The 20212-nt window shown below is 39.5% G+C and overlaps 1 long non-coding RNA gene across 2 annotated transcripts; it reads right to left on the bottom strand.

Annotated features, from left to right (window-relative positions):
• Positions 1 to 904: 904 nt before the first annotated feature.
• On the bottom strand, positions 905 to 16647 carry LOC132771503 (uncharacterized). 2 transcript variants are annotated; one of them, XR_010909691.1, is made up of 5 exons: positions 16294 to 16647; positions 15540 to 15612; positions 8133 to 8207; positions 6457 to 6554; positions 905 to 4403 (listed from the first exon to the last, which is right to left on the bottom strand). It is a non-coding gene; the product is annotated as an uncharacterized lncRNA (long non-coding RNA). The 2 variants fall into 2 exon arrangements; XR_009631078.2 differs by lacking the exon at positions 8133 to 8207.
• Between the last annotated feature and the right edge of the window lie 3565 nt (positions 16648 to 20212).

The following is a 20212-nucleotide window of genomic DNA, read 5'->3' as shown; positions in this document are numbered from 1 at the left end:
CCAGTAAGCCCTTAATTTCATTGTGACCAGAGATTATTATTGCTGCCAGGGCCTTCAAATTAAATTAGTACTGACTGAATAGTAGGATCAAAATCAAGTCTGCCAACTTCTTTACATCACTCCTTGCAAGCGAGGGAGTTAATGTTTTCCTCAGCAGTACTTTGTCTTATGCCTTAAGCACTCACAAAATTTTGATTTTCACTTCTTTGATATGTTGCCCACATATTCCCATTTTTACTTACTGACAAAGCCACACAGAAAGGCCCATAAGTAATGGTGGTGAGGTCATAATTATTTTTCCAAAGTATATGACAGGAATGAGACAAGTAACCTCTTCTCCCAATTGATTCACAAATGTGTTCTTTTGAATAAATAAAATAATTGAATAAATGCACTTTTAAATAAAACGCATGCAGCTCAGTCATTATCCTGTGTTGATGTCAGCCAGCTTCCTCTTTAATGGAACTTCACAACTGACACATGTGCCAGCTGCCTAGATCAGCACCATTTTAATGCAGGAAAGCTTTTGCCTTGATGACCAAGCTGTTGGAGAATTCATCTTAGACTTTAATGCTTTCATGGGAAAGCCGTTCCTTCTGTTGTAAGAATACAGCCTAATGAAAAAATCTGGAACTGCTTGATCAGAGTGGTGAAAGGGTCTAGGAACTATCCCAAGCTGCACTGAATCTGAATGTATCAAAATTCCCACAGAACTATCAGCACCTCCATCTCCTTTGTTTTCAGCTGATGGATAAATGAAGTCTATGCCAGAACAGAGATTACAAAGTGGCAGTCCATATGAACCTTCCTGGCCTTGTTTTTGCAACCCACACCATACTAGAAAGGAGTGCCAACTAGGGTTAGCTCAAGATATTTTGTTGACTGGGACAGAACCACCTAATAATAATAATAATAATAATTTTTATTTATACCGTGCCACCATCTCCCCAATGGGGACTTGGGACGGCTTACATGAGGCGAAGCCCAAACAACATATTACAGCAAAATAAAACCAAAAACATAAGCAACAAGCAACAACATCATAATTACATAAAAACTTATGAATACATTAACAATATAGCATTACAATAAACACAATCACAATGGCAGTGGGCGAGCCACACGGGCAGGATAAAATATTAAAAAACTCAGATGAGATAAGAAGAGGAGCAAGTTATTTGCAAGAGGGAGCTCATAAAAATCTCAGGGTTGTGGAACCAAACTTTCCCATTTGGGGGGGGGGGTATTCCAGTGACAAAAGCGTTGAGGGGAGCAGTAGTGTCATGTTGTGCACCTACTCACCAAAGCTGCAGCAGAAGAGCCAGGTTTAAAGGTTCTTTTTAAAGGTTTCTAGGGTAGGGGCTTTCCTGATCTCTCCAGGTAATGAGTGCCAGAGTTGGGGAACCACAGAGAAGGCTCTCTCCCTTGTTCCCACAAGACAGGATTGTGAAACTGGCAGGGGCGAAAGGAAGGCCTCCCCTGAAGGTCGAAAAGCCCGGGTTGGTTCATGGAGAGAGATACGGTCACTACCTACTGTAGTCAGGGTTCATAGCATCCAGTGTCAACCAACCAATTTTGGTACCTAAGGTTTGGTACCATAAAACAATGCAAAAATGAAAAAAAAAATCTGTTAATGGTTCAGTTTCTTTTCATGACAGCTCCCATTTACTGCATGAACCAAACATCTGCAAGGAAGGCTCAGAACTACATGAGAGGATATTCAGGAGTCTTTATGCATTGTAAACCACTTCCCAGGGTTTCCCCTTCACTACTGATTAGAGAAATAAAGAGAAGGGAGCCAGTTGAGGACTGACTGTCTAGTGAGCAGGATTGAACTCCATGTGGTAAACTAAGGGAATTGCTAGCTAGAATGGTTAGAGGAGGAATTGCTCTACATTAATGCATAAGGGTTTACCTAGTTCATGTTATGAATCAAATATATCTTTTTTATTGCATTTATATATCACTTTGTACACTGACTGTGATACAAAATAAATAAATAAACTAGCTGAACTTTTAATCGGGTTTTTAGAAAAAAAACTTTCATTTAACACTTGATAGTCCCTTCAGCTTGGGAATCTTGATCAACAATGCATCTTGGAGCAAGAAGAAGTTGGTCATCTCCAAATGAAGGTGACATTAACCATATACTGATATATCTCAGTTCTCAAAGTCTCTTGAAATTTAACAAAGGTCCATTTAACAAAGCCCATCTTTTCTTCCTTGTCTTATGTCTATCTGGAAGGGGTATAAAAAAGCATCAACATTGGAAGGATGACGAAGGATGGTTGGAGAAACAGAAACATTGAGTGTTGTACTGTAGCAGTGTATCTGCAATAGATAATACGATAAAATGTTTTTGCTAAGAAAGAGTAGCATTCTACTTTTATGGATCTTACTCTAGCCATGTGAACCTACCTACAATAGGTAAGATGAACAGTGGTTGGAGCCAGAATTCATCACTGAGGATGCATGAATGATACAACAAAGAGAAAGGGGGGGGGGAGAGAGATTAGTCTACCTCACCCATACATTTAGCCACTGAGACCTGAGCTACACTGCAATGCAGTTTCACACCAATAATGAAGAAAGTGTTTCTGCTGTGCATATGATTACATCAGAAATCCTGGAACCAGTTTGAAGCCCAGATGGTGATTACACAAACTGAAGAGCTCTGGTGGGCATTAAGGGCTTTCCTTTGTGTGCTTTTGTGAGAGCTTGTTGTCTGTCCACCACAGCTTCAAATTGCATTAAATGGTCAATGTAGATGGAAATCATAAAGTAGCTGGTGAAAGAAAAAATTATACCCAGATTCATGTTGGAAAAAAGCTTTCAAATGGTCTCTAGAAAGTTTAATGTTTTTGTTTACTTGTGTAAGATTACCTGACTTTTTTCATATCACAGCTGCATATTGTCAGTTTTGAAGAAAAAGCCTGCAGAAACACATTGAAGTGCTCTTCTTTTTGTGTGTTGAAGGAACATATCCTCATTCTTTTGATGTTATTTCTGCCTGTGGTACAGACATTTTATTAATGGAGAAATGCCCAAGAATATGTCATTAGCTACAATATACCTGTACTGGCATAAAGTAACAAAACCAAAAGATCAATTTCTCCCCTATGGAGTTTCGAGCATAAACATAGACCATTGATGGTGAGTGTACGGGCAAATGAATAACAAGACACAAGAAAAACTAAATAGAGGAATGGGAAGATGTCAGTGGAAAAGGAATGAATGCATGCCGGAGTGTCTACTTGGGCTTTGTTTCAATTAGGGATGGTATACAGCACAAAGCAAAAGCCAGCTGTGCTCCCTGTACCACACACAGGGTGAAGAAGGCAGAGCATTGTAAATTTGGTTCATGCATTATTCAGAACTGGCTGCAATGGATTGTTTCAGAAAGTTGTTCAAATTTATCCCATCTTAACTTTCATCCTAAATGCATCACATTCAAAATGAGGCATAGGTGTAGGAAGAAAGCTCCTGTCTAGAAAGATGTATTGTTGGTGGGTGAAGTCTTGGGGCCCATTGTTGAGGTAAGGAGGATTAGTGTGCAATCCCCTTCCGGCTTCCTCTTGTCACAGCATCTTCCACCTTTCCCCTCCCTGCTTTGTGTTGACTTTGTGCAACAGCTGTGGGTAATCAAATCATTCTCCAGACCTAGCTGCTGCTAGCCAGCTGGCATGATACAAGCTGGACCACCTATGCCAAAGACATCCAGCTGTACGTGTATCATTATCTATCCATCTGTAGCACATGCCATATGCCGTTCCCCAAAGATACATGGAGGCTACACTTAAAATGAAACTTCCAAAGCACAGCTTGATCATCGCACTCCCCCGCTCTGTCCCGGCACACAAACACACAAACACACATGCTGCTCTCTTTGAACCACTTATTATGCAGCTTAATTTCTCCTAGAATTGATTTTTGGGAGCAGAATCCTTCAATTTATAGCAGCATGTTCAAACCCTGATAGAAAAAGCTGAATTTTAGCTAAAGTCTTAGCTAGTTCTCCAAATAAAAAAGATCGCAAACAACTTGGCACACAGAATCCCCACTCTACTGTAATTTTAAAAGATTGCATAAGATTTTTCAGAACTGTGAAAGAACAAAAAAGATTGTGGGAGGGTTGACAGAAACTGAAATCTGTGACAATATATTTGTCTTCTGGTAGAGGATAAGATACTTTTTGCTTGCTTGACAGCAATCCTTCCATTCCATCACTGATGTGTATAGCTCTTGTCAGTGTTTTGATTGTGTTCAGAAGGTCGCCAGAAGAACTGTTATGGTAAATGTTTTCCTTAAGAAAGTTATTTTGAGAAGACAAATGTCACATCAGGAAATAGCTTTTCTCAGCAAACTGGCTCCGTTTTCTGTCACTCTTGATGTCTTCCTATAATCTTTGGGGTAAAAAAGCTTGTGAGATTTCACAAAAAAAAAGATTCTTATTCTTTTTACTTAATAATTTATTTACATTGTCAAGTTTTCTGAACATATTCAAGGTCATATCCTGAGATCCTTGTGATACGTTAACACACTTTTATTGAGCTGAATGGCACTTCTTGAATATAGACTGGCTTGTCAGGGCCACTTGTGTCTACAACTCCTTTAACATTAACATTTTCAACAGGGGGGGGGGGCAGGTTTATATCTCAAATTGACATATCCTATTAACAAATTAAAGTAAGTACAATAGTGTTCAAAATCAATATTAAAATAAAATTAAATCATTAATTTAATTATGTGCAATTGTTATCTGATATTGGAATGGCCTGGACTATGCTTTTGGATTGTGTGATTTTAATGTTTATATTATATGTTTTAACTCCATTTTAATGTTCAAAAGTTGTTATGTTTTATGATTGGATTGATAGTTTTATGTTATTGTTGCTTTATGTTAGGTTTTCAAATTTTGTGAGGCATTAAATTTTGCCTTGAATATGTTAGAAACCACTTTGAATCCCCCTGTGGTGAGAAAAGCAGTATATAAATGAAGTAAATAAATAAATAAAATGAGCACATGCTCATCAAGGGAAGGAAAGCAACACATACATTTTCCTTTGCCAGATTTACCATGGACCATATGGTGCAAAACTGCAAATGGTGCCACTGAGTCAAGGACCTCTTCACACTGGCTGCTGGAATTGCCATGTATTTTGGTGAATCCAGCAACTGCCGTTGGGGGTGCAGGGAACCTGTTGCCCCATGCCCCACATCACCCAGCTTACTGGCAGGGTAATCTCACATGGGGAAGCATCTGACTTCCCTCTATTGACCCAAGACAACATGGGGAATCTCTTGTGTTGCCATCACTGCTGCATGCTTCAAGTCGCCACCCCTTTAAGCATGGAGCCCCACCAGAAGTAGTAGTGTGTTATGTAATGGGAGATGGCAGGCTCCGTGCTTAAAAGGACAGCGAAGTGGAACATGCAGCCAATTCTACCCCGCATCTCATATATTCCATAAAAAGAGGCTTTCACAATAGAAAACTTTGCAATTAGAAAAAGTAGAAGAACGCTTTTCAAATATAAATAAAGTGGAAGCATATAAATATCTTACTACAAGTTTCATTTCATTTCAAAAGATCAAATTGTAGTTTAAGGTTTATTGTTTATATTTTGAATTATATATATGTAGGAGGTGTTAATCCAGGCCTGCCTGCCTCTGTGTGTCCCCAAGTTGCTTGACAACTAATGGTAATGCCATGAATTTCATGCAGTTCTCTTAGGCAAAAAATACTCGGGGGGGGGGGGGGGGAGTGCTGAATGTCAATTCCTTCCTCTGAAATACAGCCTACAGTGGCCAATATTGATTGGGCATCCAATGTGATCTAAAGTATTACATCTTACATTAACATATATTTACTATTCTTCATGAAGTATAGCAGCAATGCAGAAAGCTCAACACCATGATGATCAAAGTTGATGAACCCATTGTTTTCAATTTCAGTTTCTATAGTCCTATACTCCTGATGTGTTTGTTTCTCATGAGCTGGTCATTGACCGTAATAAAGTGAACTTGAACTATAGCTACTCTAGATAGATTTGATAGAGGTTGCTGACCAAAATATTTAGAAGTCAAACTTCCTTTATCCTTGATGTAGGTCTTACCAAACAATTTTATACATTTTCCACCTGAAAGACAACTGAATTGGCTATTCAGTTAACCACTGAATTGGCCATTCAGTTAACCACTGAATTGGCAACTGTCATTTTTCTGTGAAAGCCGGAAGAGAGGTCAGATTTGTGTGTGTGTGTGTATTGGGGGGGGGGGGGTGGTGTTGAATAAAGAAATGTTCTTATAAAAATGGTAAGATAAGTGCAGAGTGTCATCTGCCATTTATAATGTTCACTCCCAAATGTATGAAAAAATGATCTTTCCAATTATTCAGATTTCTGAACAATTGCAATAAACTTCTGCTCAATTCATAGACAGACAACACAACCAACTTACAGCTTCCTTTTATTGAATGATCTCCATTACAGTCCATGTACTACTGAGCCAGATAAACAAGAACAAATTTTGGTCCCATCTTTCCAGGTCCCATCTACCTATAACAAGTATAATAAAAATAGAAGAGATAGAGTGGATGTATCTGCTAAAATATGTTATGTATTATTATTATGAAAAATCTTAGAGATGAAATTGTGCCATTATATGAAGTTCAACAGTGGGGAAGGGAGGTGAGAAATTCAAAAGATTACATGTTTTGAAGCTGAGGTGTGGAAGAAATCTGACAGCCAGGATACTGAATGTGTTGAATTTCTGTCACACATATTCTTTTGAAATGTGCAGGTTTCTCTCTTCAGAAGATACATATTTAAGCATTAGGATAACTGACACAGAAGACCTACTTTGTTGCATGTTGGGACAGTCCCTGCAACAACACTATGGTGCAGCTATTAGGAGCCTGGCCTATTTTCCAGAGAAAGTTTAAAGAAGGTGATGAGTAGTACATGCCTTGTGTTGCTAGGGTCTAGTTAGCGGAATCACAGCAGTTCTGTTCTGTTCACTCCCTAGACCCAATTCAACAATCCAGTAACAGCACTGGTAGAAAGGTGGGATATTAAATAATATATTGGGCCCATGGATTTGATTCCAAGACCCTCCCCCCATGGATACCAAAATCCATGGGTGCTCAAGTCTCATTACATACAATTGGATAGTAAATTGGTAACCTGTATATCAATTGGCATAACCAATATTTGCTTTGGGGGGGGGGGATTTTAATGCCATAGATAATTGAATCCATGGATGCAGAATATGTGACTACGAGAACCAATACATAATCTATATCAGTATAGTATAGGAACACTGTTTTCTATATGTTGGGAAGGAAAATGATATAATTTTGGTGCATGTTATAGGAAGAAATTGATTTGCCATGTGGAAATGGAATAGAGGAGACATTTACTCATAATTCAACTTGGCTGTGCCTTAGGACAAACAAAATTGCTGTCTACATTTTCAGTTGTGTGGATGTGTGTATATCTCACCTGACATAGTGTTTATTGCTTTCAATAATGAAGGTGATTCTTCATTGCTCAGCAAATACAGTTTCAGAATGCACTGAGTTATGGTACATACGATTATAGCAAAGCCACCTCAAGCAGTGGTCTTGTCAGATCTCATAAGGAAAGCAGTAATGGGATGGAACTGCTGGAAACTTCCATGATCAAACATAGGCTAAGCAGAGATGTCATGGATCTTTCACATTTTGTAGTGGAAGTTTTAAAACCTATGTCATTTCCAATTGAGGATTGTCTATCAAGTAGGGTTCAGGAATAGTGCAAAGCATGATATGTCAATGCATTTTCTCTATCTTACCCCAGGAGCTAAAGCAATTCACTTCTATATGTGGGAATATGTTGTGTTCCCCAATATGACACAGAATTTAATGAAATTTAATCTACTGCTCCATGTTCCTTAGCCAGAGATAGTTGGAAAGACAAAGACAATGACATATTAGTCAGAAAATATACTAAAGCTTTTCTTTCTTCAGTGTGCCCGTTGCAAAAAAGAAAAAAAAAGGAGACAAGAGTCTGCAAGAACATTCTATCTCTAGGAACCATCCCAGACTCCTGCCTCCATAATCCCCACAGGGCAGAGCAGTGTTCCTCCATACATACCACATGAAGGAAACCTTTAGCATCAACTCCTTTCTAGCCAGTGGAAGGAAGTGTCATTAAAAGTAGTCTACATCCCTGTAATAGGTAACACCAACACTGGCATTAGTAGAAGCATTTGGAGAATGTGTAAATACAGATTTATAAGGAGAATACATGCCAGGCATCTGAGACAGACTTGAGAAAAAAGGAAGGTGATCAAAGAAGTGCTTTCATGTTATGTGATGTCTAGCAAGGCCATTGAAGAGGTCATAATTTTGGCCTATCTAGCATAAAAAGATGAGTATAAAAGAACAGCCCAAGAAAGCATGTTGTCTTATTCTTACCAGGCTAGATTCTATCCATGATAAGACCTTTGGTCTTGTGGAACAAGAAAAGACAACTGACTGCAAACCCAGATAAAAATGTTTAGTACCCAACCTATACTTGGGGGGGGGGGGGGGGTTGACATAGGTAGTTCTCTGTTGCAAAAGGCAGCAAGTGTCTCTATTATGTTACTTTGTTTCTTTCCACTTATCTACTACTACTTTATGGTAGGGCTGGCCTCCCTCCAGCCTCACCGTTTGTGGATTTATTTCATATAACAAGTGTACAATAATAGGAAGAAATGATCACTTACTATATTTTGGCCAGCATTTGGGAAGCAGTTGGGATGCTTGTGTTGCTTTTGACCTTGTTACAGACTTTTGACTGGTGAATTACTTGTATTTCATCACATAATAGTCGCACCCCACTTTTCAGAGGGCCTGTTTTGGTTTTTTAACATTCCTCACATAATAGTTGTACCCTTAGTTCACTGTTGTGATTGTTATGCAATGGGGCAACACCCACGCAATTTCCTCTTCTTTATGGAGGCAGCCCTCTGGAGCTCAGAGGAGAAAGGCAATAAGGCAAGTGAGCCTTCACCCAACTACACACCTAGTGAGCTATGAGGCCTCACTAGGCTGGTAGCAGCCAAGGGAGGCCTTGTAATTCTCACTGGCAGGCATGGATGGTTTTGAAGCTACGGGAGTTCCCTTGGCTTGGAGAAGTGCCACTATTATGTGATGAAATATGGTATCCTGATTTGTTTCTAAGATTTGTTTCAGTATATGTATTTAACATGTTTTGTGTACTACTTTGAAATACAGTTTTTTTTAAAAAAATGTTACCTTGAAAATTACAGAAAATGCTGGACTAATCTAGTTTCTGGGGAGATTATCACACCATGGTCTAATAGTGTCACAAACCTATTATCAAAAAAGCTGGAACAATAGCCCTAATAGCTCTCTGTAAAAACAGAATGCACTATGTGCTTTCTGCACCGTCTTGTAGACCATTGCTCCCAAACCATGATTTGCCCTTCTTAGACCATGCCCTATTGACCAGAAGAACTGTGCAATTTCAAGATTTTGCAAAAGTCTGTTATTTTATATTTTGTTACTGCATGCTTTCATGGCTGTACAGTAATGCAGTCCTGCATTGCCATGTACATATAAATCTCTTCATAATAAATGTGGATAATGTAGATAATGTGGTAAATAAGGATATTGCAAATCCCAATCTTATACACATTTGTTTATACTGTCAGGGTGTGATGTAGTTATCAGTGCCAAATCTTGTTTGGGGATGCTGGGGTGAGCAGAACTACAAGGGGTCCAATTGATGACAATTTGACTCCAGCGCACCACTTCACAATTAAAAATATCAATTCTAAAGGTAATCCTAGTTAATAAATCAACTCTGTTAGCGTGTGCATGAATGTAGCTGTACACATGCAGTGACTTTCTCCAACATATCTCAGCAGTATATGATGGATTGTTTATTCACCATAGAGAAACCTTAATAGCACCAGGAATAAACTGCAAATGCACAGTTACAGTAGGTTAAATTAAATAAAAAGAAAATGAGTGGATGAAGGGGGGAAGTACTGACTATGCAGTAGGAAGGTGTAGAGAAATGTTTATTATAGAGTGTTTATTATACTGTATTTAAACTGTATTTAGGTTTTACATTAGTTGCTATGGCCTAACTGTGAGGGATAGGTTGCCATGGTAACACAGCCTCAGAGGAGGTGGGCGGAGTTTAAGGAATAAAAGGTTTGAAAGCGTCAGTTAATATTCAGTCCGGTGGATGAGACCCGGGGAAGAGGTTCAGAGTGTTGTGAAGCTGTGAGAATTCAGTAGTTCTTAGAATTTGTGAATATTTCTTCAGCAAGAGAGCTGAAGGTGTTACCTTGTTAGATTGCTTAGGTTAAAAGAATCTAACAGAGGGGGTTTAAAGGATCGCCAGTAAGGAAAGACTGGTGATCAGTGGTTTGTTCCGAGTATAGGGCAAACAGTGTGGATATTCACAATAGGGAACTCTGAAGTAGTATAAGCACTTCACTAAAGAAGGAGTTTGTAGAATTGTAACATCAGAAGCCTGAATGTATCTCAAACCAGCCATTTTGTAACATCAAGCCTTGTGCCAAGTTCAAATTCTCAAAACTGCAACAATTACGTTCTGTTAACAATAAAACTTGTTCTCTTTGTATTTCAAACCTGCCTCCTCCATTGCTTTTATGTTTGGTGCATTCCACACTACCAAAGTCACCTCACAACACAACTAAAGATAAACAGAGACATAAACCAGCGTCTCTAAACATATTGGTGGCAGCTTAATTGATATCTAAAAGAAGGTTCCTCACAGAATATTGGTGGCATTAAAGAAGATTAACGCTTCCTCACATAATTTTGTTGACAAGCGGTGGGATTAACGCTTCCTCACATAATTTTGGTGGCAGACGACGGGATTCGAGTAACAACTGATCGAGTGCCTTAAGTTTAATTTTAAAATAAGTTGTGAGGTAAAAGTTGCTGAAAAATGGCTACCAGGCGACAGAGAAAGCTGGCTGAAGAAAGAGAGGGAGACCAAGGGGAAAGTTCGGGCTCTGAGGCAGAGACAGAGTTAGTGCCTATGTCAGAAATGGCTTATAAATACAAACTGGAGATGGAGGAAAAACGATTAGAGATGAGACGATTGGAAATGGAGGCAAAAGAAAGACAAAGGGAGAGAGAGTTGGAGATGGAGAGAGAGGCGAAACAAAGGGAATTTGAGGAAAGACGAAGAGAGAGAGAATTAGAACAGGAGTTAGAATTGAAGAGAATGGAGTTTGAGCTAGAGAAACAAAGATTGGCTTTGTCTCAAACATCCAGTGATGTTCAGGAAGGGAGATCTGGAGTGGATACCCCAGATTTAACAAAGAAATTCCCAAAATTTACCAAAGGTGATGACCCAGAGAAATTCCTTATATCTTTTGAGAGATGTTGTCGAGATTTTGGGTTGGCTAAAGACAAATGGATGATATACCTAAGGCCTCAGATAAGTGAGAAGCTTTTACAGATTTATGGACAGATGCCGGAGGAGTCTTGTAGAGACTATGATCTGTTTAAGAAACAGATTCAACAGGAATATAGATTGACTCCTGAATATTATAGATTTAAGTTCAGGACGTTGAAGAAAGATAAAACACAAAGTTTTGCTCAGGTGGCCTCTAGATTGTCTCAACTGTTCGATAGTTGGATAAAGACGTCTGAGGTAGAAGATTATCAACAGCTGAGGGAACTTTTGAAATTGGAACAATTTTTCCAATTAGTTCCTTATGAAATTCGTTGGGTGATTCAAGATCGCAAGCCATCCACGATTGTAGAGGCAGCGGGTATGGCAGATCAAATAACAACCTTGAAAGAAGGATTTAAAAGGGAAGATCTGCCAGGGGACAAAAGAACAAACAGGCAGCCATTTTATCCACAACAAACGCGCCCACAGCAAGAAAGGGGCTCTGACATAGAAAACACCCCCTATAGGAGGCAGAGTGTAATAAGACCAACTGCTCCTGAGGTAAAACGACGGTGCTATCAATGTGGAAAATTGGATCATATAAAATATCAGTGTCCCCTGTTAAGGAATGAGAAAACAACCCTCTTTATAAATAAAATGAAAGAAACACCAAAGGCAGAACCGGTTACTGTTGCAAAGGAGAGTTCAAGCTCAGAGCCTCAAGAGAAACAATGTTTGTTCATCCTGTCAGGCAGCCCATCTAAGGACTACTTAGAAACCATTTCTATTGATAACAAAGACAGGAAAGGACTCAGAGATACAGGTTCCGAAGTGTGCATAGTGCATCCTGAAATAATACCTCAGAAGTTTCAGCAGCCAACCTCTGAAATAAAACTAAAAGGCTTAGGTCCTGCGATACCAACAGCAGTGGTAACTTTGCCAATAGAATATGAAGGATGGAAGGGTATGTGGGATTTTGCAGTCAGTCCTGACATACCATATCAATGTTTAATTGGAAATGATTTGGCTGAGGAGATTAAATACTGTAAGATGGCGTGTGGGGAGAAAGAATGTAACAATGAAAGCCCTGAACAAAAAGCCATGTGTTTTGCCATACAACAAGATGGGGATGAGAGTCCAGAAACCAGTGCTACAGTGGCTGAGCTTGTTAAGAGGACGGGAGGAGTTGAAGAGATTCGGCAGGAACAAGGAGCCGATGTTTCTCTCAAACCTCTATTTGCTTTAGCTCAAAACCCCACAGTATTGGCAGAAGAACAGCCCTCCGAGTTTATACTGAAGAATGGTGTCTTATATAGAGAACCCAAAAGTGTAAACTCGACAGAAAGATCAGTGACATGTAGTCAAATTGTAGTGCCTCAAGGTTTTAGAGAACAGCTGATGAGGGCGGCACACGAAAACCCTCAAGGTGGACATTTGGGCATAAGAAAAACCACGAAGAGGATAACTAAAAACTTTTATTGGCCTGGCATGTTCCAGAGGATCAAAGAGTTTTGCCAATCCTGTAACATCTGCCAGAGATTGAGCACTGGAAGGGATAAAGTTAAAGCTCCATTGATCCCTATGCCAATAATTGGAGAACCATTTTACAGAGTGGGCATTGACATTGTAGGTCCTCTCTGTAAACCAAGCAGACGTGGTTACCGTTACATTTTAACCATGATTGACTACGCCACAAGATATCCAGAGGCTGTAGCTCTGACTAACATCGAAACAACTACAATTGCAAATGCCCTGCTGTCCATTTGGGGAAGAACTGGATATCCTAGAGAACTGGTCTCGGACTTGGGAACCCAGTTTACTTCCAAGCTTATGTCGAAATTGCTGGAGTTATGTGGAATTAGACACCTGACTTCCACAGCATATCATCCGCAGACAAATGGACTGGTTGAGAATATGAACAAGACTTTAGTCAAAATGATAAAGTCTTACAGTCAGGAAAGGCCATATGACTGGGACGTCAAATTACAACAACTGCTGTTCGCCTACAGGACCGTCCCTCATGACAGCACCGGCTACAGTCCATTTGAATTGCTGTATGGAAGGAAAGCTCGTGGTCCGTTAGATCTGTTAAGAGAATATTGGGAAGAAAGTCCGGCGAAGGATCCTGTTCCAGTGACGGAGTATTTAAGAGATCTTCAAGCAACAATGCAGCTGGCTAGAGACATTGCTCAAGAACATTTGCTTGCGGCTCAGCAGAAACAGAAAGACTATTATGACTCTACTGCTAAACCAAAGGTCTTCGACACCGGAGATGAAGTTTTATTTTTATCTCCCAACAAGGCCAACAAGCTTCAATTGGATTGGTCTGGACCATGGAAGGTCATCAGAAGACACAACCACATAAACTATGATATTTTTGATGAACAATCCAATGTAGAAAGAAGAGTCCATGTAAATGTGTTGAAGCCTTATGTTGTAAGATCTGCAAATGTATGTTTTGTTGTTTCAAAAGAGGAATCCGGTCCCTTTTCGTTTTGGGAGGGTGATCGTGAACAGTACAGGAATTTAGATCGAGTAGATATGAACAGAGAATTGTCCCAACCACAGAGAAGAGAGGTTGTGGAAGTTTTAAGTAAAAATTGGCATTCTGATAAATGTAATATGTCAACAAATGAAGATGGCTAGATAATGTGAAAGGTACCAATAACAAATTGTTAAGATGGAGTTTGGGTTTACAAGATTTCATATTTGACATAAAACATGTTTCAGGTAAACAAAATGTAGTTGCGGACGCCTTATCAAGGATTCCATAGGTTAAAGGTTTGTATATATGTATAGTTGAAATGTACCTAACTATGATGCGTTTCCCTTTCAGAATTGATATATGTATATTTATTGTTAAATGTTATGTAGGATTATTTTTGCTATTCTAGGATTAAGAAATGTGCAAAAATATTTTTCTGGGGGGGAAGGTGTAGAGAAATGTTTATTATAGAGTGTTTATTATACTGTATTTAAACTGTATTTAGGTTTTACATTAGTTGCTATGGCCTAACTGTGAGGGATAGGTTGCCATGGTAACACAGCCTCAGAGGAGGTGGGCGGAGTTTAAGGAATAAAAGGTTTGAAAGCGTCAGTTAATATTCAGTCCGGTGGATGAGACCCGGGGAAGAGGTTCAGAGTGTTGTGAAGCTGTGAGAATTCAGTAGTTCTTAGAATTTGTGAATATTTCTTCAGCAAGAGAGCTGAAGGTGTTACCTTGTTAGATTGCTTAGGTTAAAAGAATCTAACAGAGGGGGTTTAAAGGATCGCCAGTAAGGAAAGACTGGTGATCAGTGGTTTGTTCCGAGTATAGGGCAAACAGTGTGGATATTCACAATAGGGAACTCTGAAGTAGTATAAGCACTTCACTAAAGAAGGAGTTTGTAGAATTGTAACATCAGAAGCCTGAATGTATCTCAAACCAGCCATTTTGTAACATCAAGCCTTGTGCCAAGTTCAAATTCTCAAAACTGCAACAATTACGTTCTGTTAACAATAAAACTTGTTCTCTTTGTATTTCAAACCTGCCTCCTCCATTGCTTTTATGTTTGGTGCATTCCACACTACCAAAGTCACCTCACAACACAACTAAAGATAAACAGAGACATAAACCAGCGTCTCTAAACATATTGGTGGCAGCTTAATTGATATCTAAAAGAAGGTTCCTCACAGAATATTGGTGGCATTAAAGAAGATTAACGCTTCCTCACATAATTTTGTTGACAAGCGGTGGGATTAATGCTTCCTCACAAAGGCAAAGACAAATCTTCTCTGAACCAAGAAAACCATGTGATATCATCACTATAAGTCGGAAATGATTTGAAGGCACACAACAATAACAATGTTTTAAAGATGCAATGAGGCAGTCAACTTTTCAAAATAATCAGAACATTTTAATTCTTAACTTTCATCAGAATAACCATACTCCTCCACTGTTTGATAGCTGTTTGCCTTCATGAAGTTTTTGTTAAAACTCTTTGCCTTCTCAGGGTTCTTTTGTTGCTTTAGTCATAAATACATGACATACCTATTTTTGTATGCAAACCATTGTATATTCCAAATGATATATGTCAGCTATGACCAAAAAATGAGGAGTGTGACAGTTACCATTCAAAACCGGGATCTCTTGGGAGGCAGAAATCTGAGCACAGTACTGTGAATAGCCAAGTACTTCGATGCACTATATAAAGAAAAGAGCACAAACAGTAATGGAAGAAAAACAAATTCAGAACAGATGCCAGGAAATACCTTTGCATTTCAGAAGGGAGAGAACAGATCTGCAGAGATTCCTAACAATACTAACAAGGTTTTACTGAGGCAAAATTATCATATTGATTAAAAAATAAAGACCCATGCTGGCTTAGAAGATTGTCCATCTGTTCTCTTGAGGGGCTGCTCTTATGACAATGGATCTCTTCTGGAAACTTGGGAGGAAATTTATGACTTAACCTACGTAATGAGCATTGTTCCCTGGATACCAATGCAATTCTAATTTATGTGAGATACTGAGGAAGACCATTGTCTGTTTGATGCATCCCATGGGACCTTTATGTATTCCACATCACTGTAAAAAATATGGGCTGAAGCCTTTATGTAGATTTCCAAACACATGCAGGCCTATTTGTGCAATTTTTGTCACTGAAAAAGATATAGTAGTGAGAAAATACAAGATGGGTATTTTCATAAAGGGGCCAGTCATAGAATTGGAGAACTGGAACAGATCCCAAGTGTCTCTTAGTCCAAATCCTTACTAATGCAGGAATCTATAGCAAAAACATCTCTGCCATGTGTTTAAAAACTTCCAACAAAGAAGATCCCTTTACTTTTTAAAGTGGTCCTTACATGCGTAGACAGCTCTTACCATCTGGTGGTACTTCCTAATATTTAATGGAATCTCCTTTCCTGTAATTATGATCCACTGGTTTGGGTTGTATCCTCTGAAATAGCAAAGAAAGCAAGATTGTTTTGTGTCTCATTTTACAGTCCTTCAGATATTTAAAGATAGCTGTTGTAGCTCCTCTCAATCTTCTTTTTCCATAATGAACATGAACAGTGCTCATCTAATCTTGCCATCTTGTGAACATGTTACACCTTGTATATTACATTATTTTATGGTATAGATGAGTGACATGCCTGTTTCAGATAACAGCTCACTAGCTGTTATCCAATTGCAGTCCTCATCTAATCTAGCCAGCATGGCCATGGTGAAAAAAGCAACATCGGGGGGGGGGGGGGGCGCAAAACAAATCTCTGTAGCATATCATGCAGAGGCTCCAAGTAACAAATAAACCAGAGATGTGCATTGTATTGGGTCTGTTGACCCAGTTTTTTCATATTTTAAAACAAAAATGAATATTATAGAGGAGTGGATTTTAGGAATAGTATAGTAAAACAACTTTGAGTGTGTTGCATATTTTATGGCTCTTATATTGTTTGATTTAATACACATATTATCTACATGTAGCTCCGAGGGGGAAGGTTGGATACAGATATGTTTGAATCCTTCTGTTTGGTTCATAATGAGTTCTCTATATTTATTCTGAAGGGTCTTTTGCGTAGGAAAGGAATTAGTTAAGGGAGAGTGCAGTTGTTCAATAGTGACAGCCAGTCTCCAGAAAGGTCTCGGTGTGGATTCATAATATATTCTGTGGAATTCATTGGCTGGGTGACCTGACATGAATTGCTTGACCTCATGTTTTTAAAGTCTTGATGTCATGCAGCTTCAGGGCTTGCCTGAAAGATAGATGTTGATCTATAGTGTGTACATGTACATCTTTGCACATCCATCCAAAGGGAAGCATCAATTGTTTTCCTATTTTTGAAATTAGTCAGTAATCAATCTTTAAACTTTTTTTCACCCATCAAGTGGCATAACCTTTGAAATGTAAGGATTAGCATAACAACATTATGACATCTGTAAAGACTTTAGAATTCTACACACAAATATATGTATCTAAAAATGTAAAAAAAGAGCACCCTTTTGTTCTGCCCAACATAAAGCCACAATAATTTTCTTGATGAATATATAGACACATAATTATATTCAGAAATGGTTGGGTGCCAACTTGATATAGAAAAGATGCTGTATACATATGGTCATTCTGCCCAGGACCTTCTTTTTATTTCAAACTGGCTTAGGTACCCGGTAATGTCCAGTTTGGGTTTTTTCTTTTTCTTATTTATAAGAAAAACATTGTAGTTAAAGTTGGTCATGATAGTTATTTGTACCGCGTTTGGTCCAGATCAGTTGTTAGTTGGGTTCATAATACTCTTTGATTGTGGGCGAACTACAGCTCCCAACATTGTGGCTCCCCCCTCCCAAATAAACCTGCCAGTTTTAAAAGTTGGTCATGTGAGTGTGTATGCTGAGTTTGGTCGAGATCCATCATTGGTTGGGTTCAGAGTGTTCCTTGATTGTCGATTAACTACAGCTCCCAACATCATGGGTCAAATCCATCCCACCCCCCAAACCTTTCCAGTATTTTCTGTGGGTCATTGAGAGTCATTTGGTGTGACAAGTTTGGTGGGAATCATACAGCTCTCTAGAAGTGGGAGCCATCTTGGAAATCACCCACAAATATAGATAGAGACATAGATAGAAGATACATATATTTATATTTTCACTTTTATTATTATATACTATCTTAGGTACTTAGCAATGCCTAGATTAGATCGTTTGTAATGAGAAACAATAGAAGCAGTCGTTGTTTGTTTTTCGATTTTATGAATGATCCCATTAGAAAAACCATAATTATGTGGATGAACTACAATTCTTAACAATGTGGGTCAGTTTTCCCCAAACCGCACCTATATTCGAATGTCAACATCTTGCGTGTGTGTGCCAGGTTTGGTCCAGATCCACTATGGTTTGGGTTCACAGTGCTCTTTGATTGTGAGTCAATTACAACTCCAAACTTGTGGGCCAATTCTCCCTAAGTCCTACAAGCATTTAAAGTTGGCCATGTTGGGTATGCATGTCAAATTTGGTGCAGATCCATTGTCAGTTGGGGTCACAGTGCTCTTTGATTGTGGGTGAACTACAATTCCCAGAATCCAAAGTCAGTTCCTTTCAATTCCAGCCAGTATTCAGTGTTGGCCATGTTGAGTATGCGTGCCACATGTGGTCCAAATCGATCGTTGGTTGCATTCAGAGTGCTCTCTGGATGTGGGTGAACTATAACTCCCCAAATCCAGGGTCAATCCCACTCAAACCACTCCAGACTCCAGTATATACTTTGGGTTTTGGGGGAGGGGGGTCTTTGTGCCAAGTTTGGTCCAGATCAGTGGAAGTCACAGTGCTCTCTGGAAGTTGGGGCTATCTCAGAAATCACCTACAGACATTGATAGATATATACATAGATACATACATACTTAAATATTTTCATTATAGATAGATGATAGATAGATGATAGATAGATAGATAGATAGATAGATAGAGATGTCTGCACTCTGTTTGCAAACAGCAATACTACTGCAAGATAGATGAGTTGGGGGCGGGATTTAATAGAGCCAAAACGAGCTGACTCATTGGCAAAGTCTTCTCCTTTGTCAGGAAAATTACATATAAACAGCCACACTGAAATAGCTGGAGATTCCTTTGGAAGATGACAGTTATTTTTGGGCAGAAAGCATCCTTTTGTCTCATGACATCCTCTTAGTAAAAGATGTTGGAGTGTAGCCAGGTCTATGAAGAAAAAATGGGAGATGCTGAGAATGACGCAGAGACACAAAGAGAAGAGTTTGTAAGCTAAGACCAATTTGAGAGTCCTAGATGTCACTTTCAGGGATATGAGAGCAGTGAATTTACGATGTTAGTGAAAATGTTTACTCTGCTCCCCAGCTTATGCTCAACCTGTATAATGAATCCAAACATAAAGCTCAGTCCCTAGAGCCAAATCTGGTCCTTTGAGGTCCTTTTCAAGCCACCTGGATTGCACCACCTTTCCTATGACATATGTCTATTTGCCAGCTCCATCCTATCATGATCCAATTCAGAGCTTCCAGATAAAATATGGAGGTATTTTTGATCTGATCACTGCCCATCTGTTGCGGGAACACAGCCCCCCCCCAAAACATTTTGTAAAGATGGCGCCCTTTTTTTTCCAATATTTTTAAAATATTTTTTAAATTTAATTATTATTAATTTAGTAGAATAGGGAGGAGAAATTAAAATTATTATTATTAAATTTAAATTATTATTAAGGAGGGAAGGCAGGCACTCACTCTGGCGGGCCCTCTCGCTCGCTCACCGCTCGCTCGCCCCTCTCGCTCGCCGCTTGTGGGGTTCAGAACGCTCTTTGATTGCAGGTGAACCATAAATCCCCGTAACTAAAACTCCCAAATGTCAAGGTCTATTTCCCGCAAACTCCATCTGTGTTCATATTTGGGTGTATATTGAGTGCTTTTGCCAAGTGTGGTCCAGATCCATCATTGTTTGAGTCCCTCTCGCTCTCCGCTCACTCGCCCCTCTCGCTCGGCTCGCCGCTCTCTCGCCCCTCTGGTGGAGGCGGCGCTGGGTGGGCGTGGCCAGGCTTCCAGGCCAGGGAAGCCAGCATCACTTGGCCACGCCCACCCGGCGCCGCCTCCACCATTCTCGCCACCAGGGATCTTCTGTGGTAGAGCAATGGCGTCCGCTCTGCTTCGCTCTCTGTTCTCCGTGGGAGAGTAGAGAGCGCTTCTCCCTCCACAGGCTTCTCCATCCCGTGTGGAAGGAGAAGCCTGTGGAGGGAGAAGCGCAGCAGAGCGGACGCCATTCCTCTGTAAGAGACGATCCCTGGTGG

The sequence above is a fragment of the Anolis sagrei genome, chromosome 3, assembly GCF_037176765.1.
Source record: "Anolis sagrei isolate rAnoSag1 chromosome 3, rAnoSag1.mat, whole genome shotgun sequence".
Classification (NCBI taxonomy): Eukaryota; Metazoa; Chordata; class Lepidosauria; order Squamata; family Dactyloidae; genus Anolis; species Anolis sagrei.
Note: the sequence above shows the minus strand (reverse complement) of the source record. Positions and strands in the feature narration are given on the sequence as shown.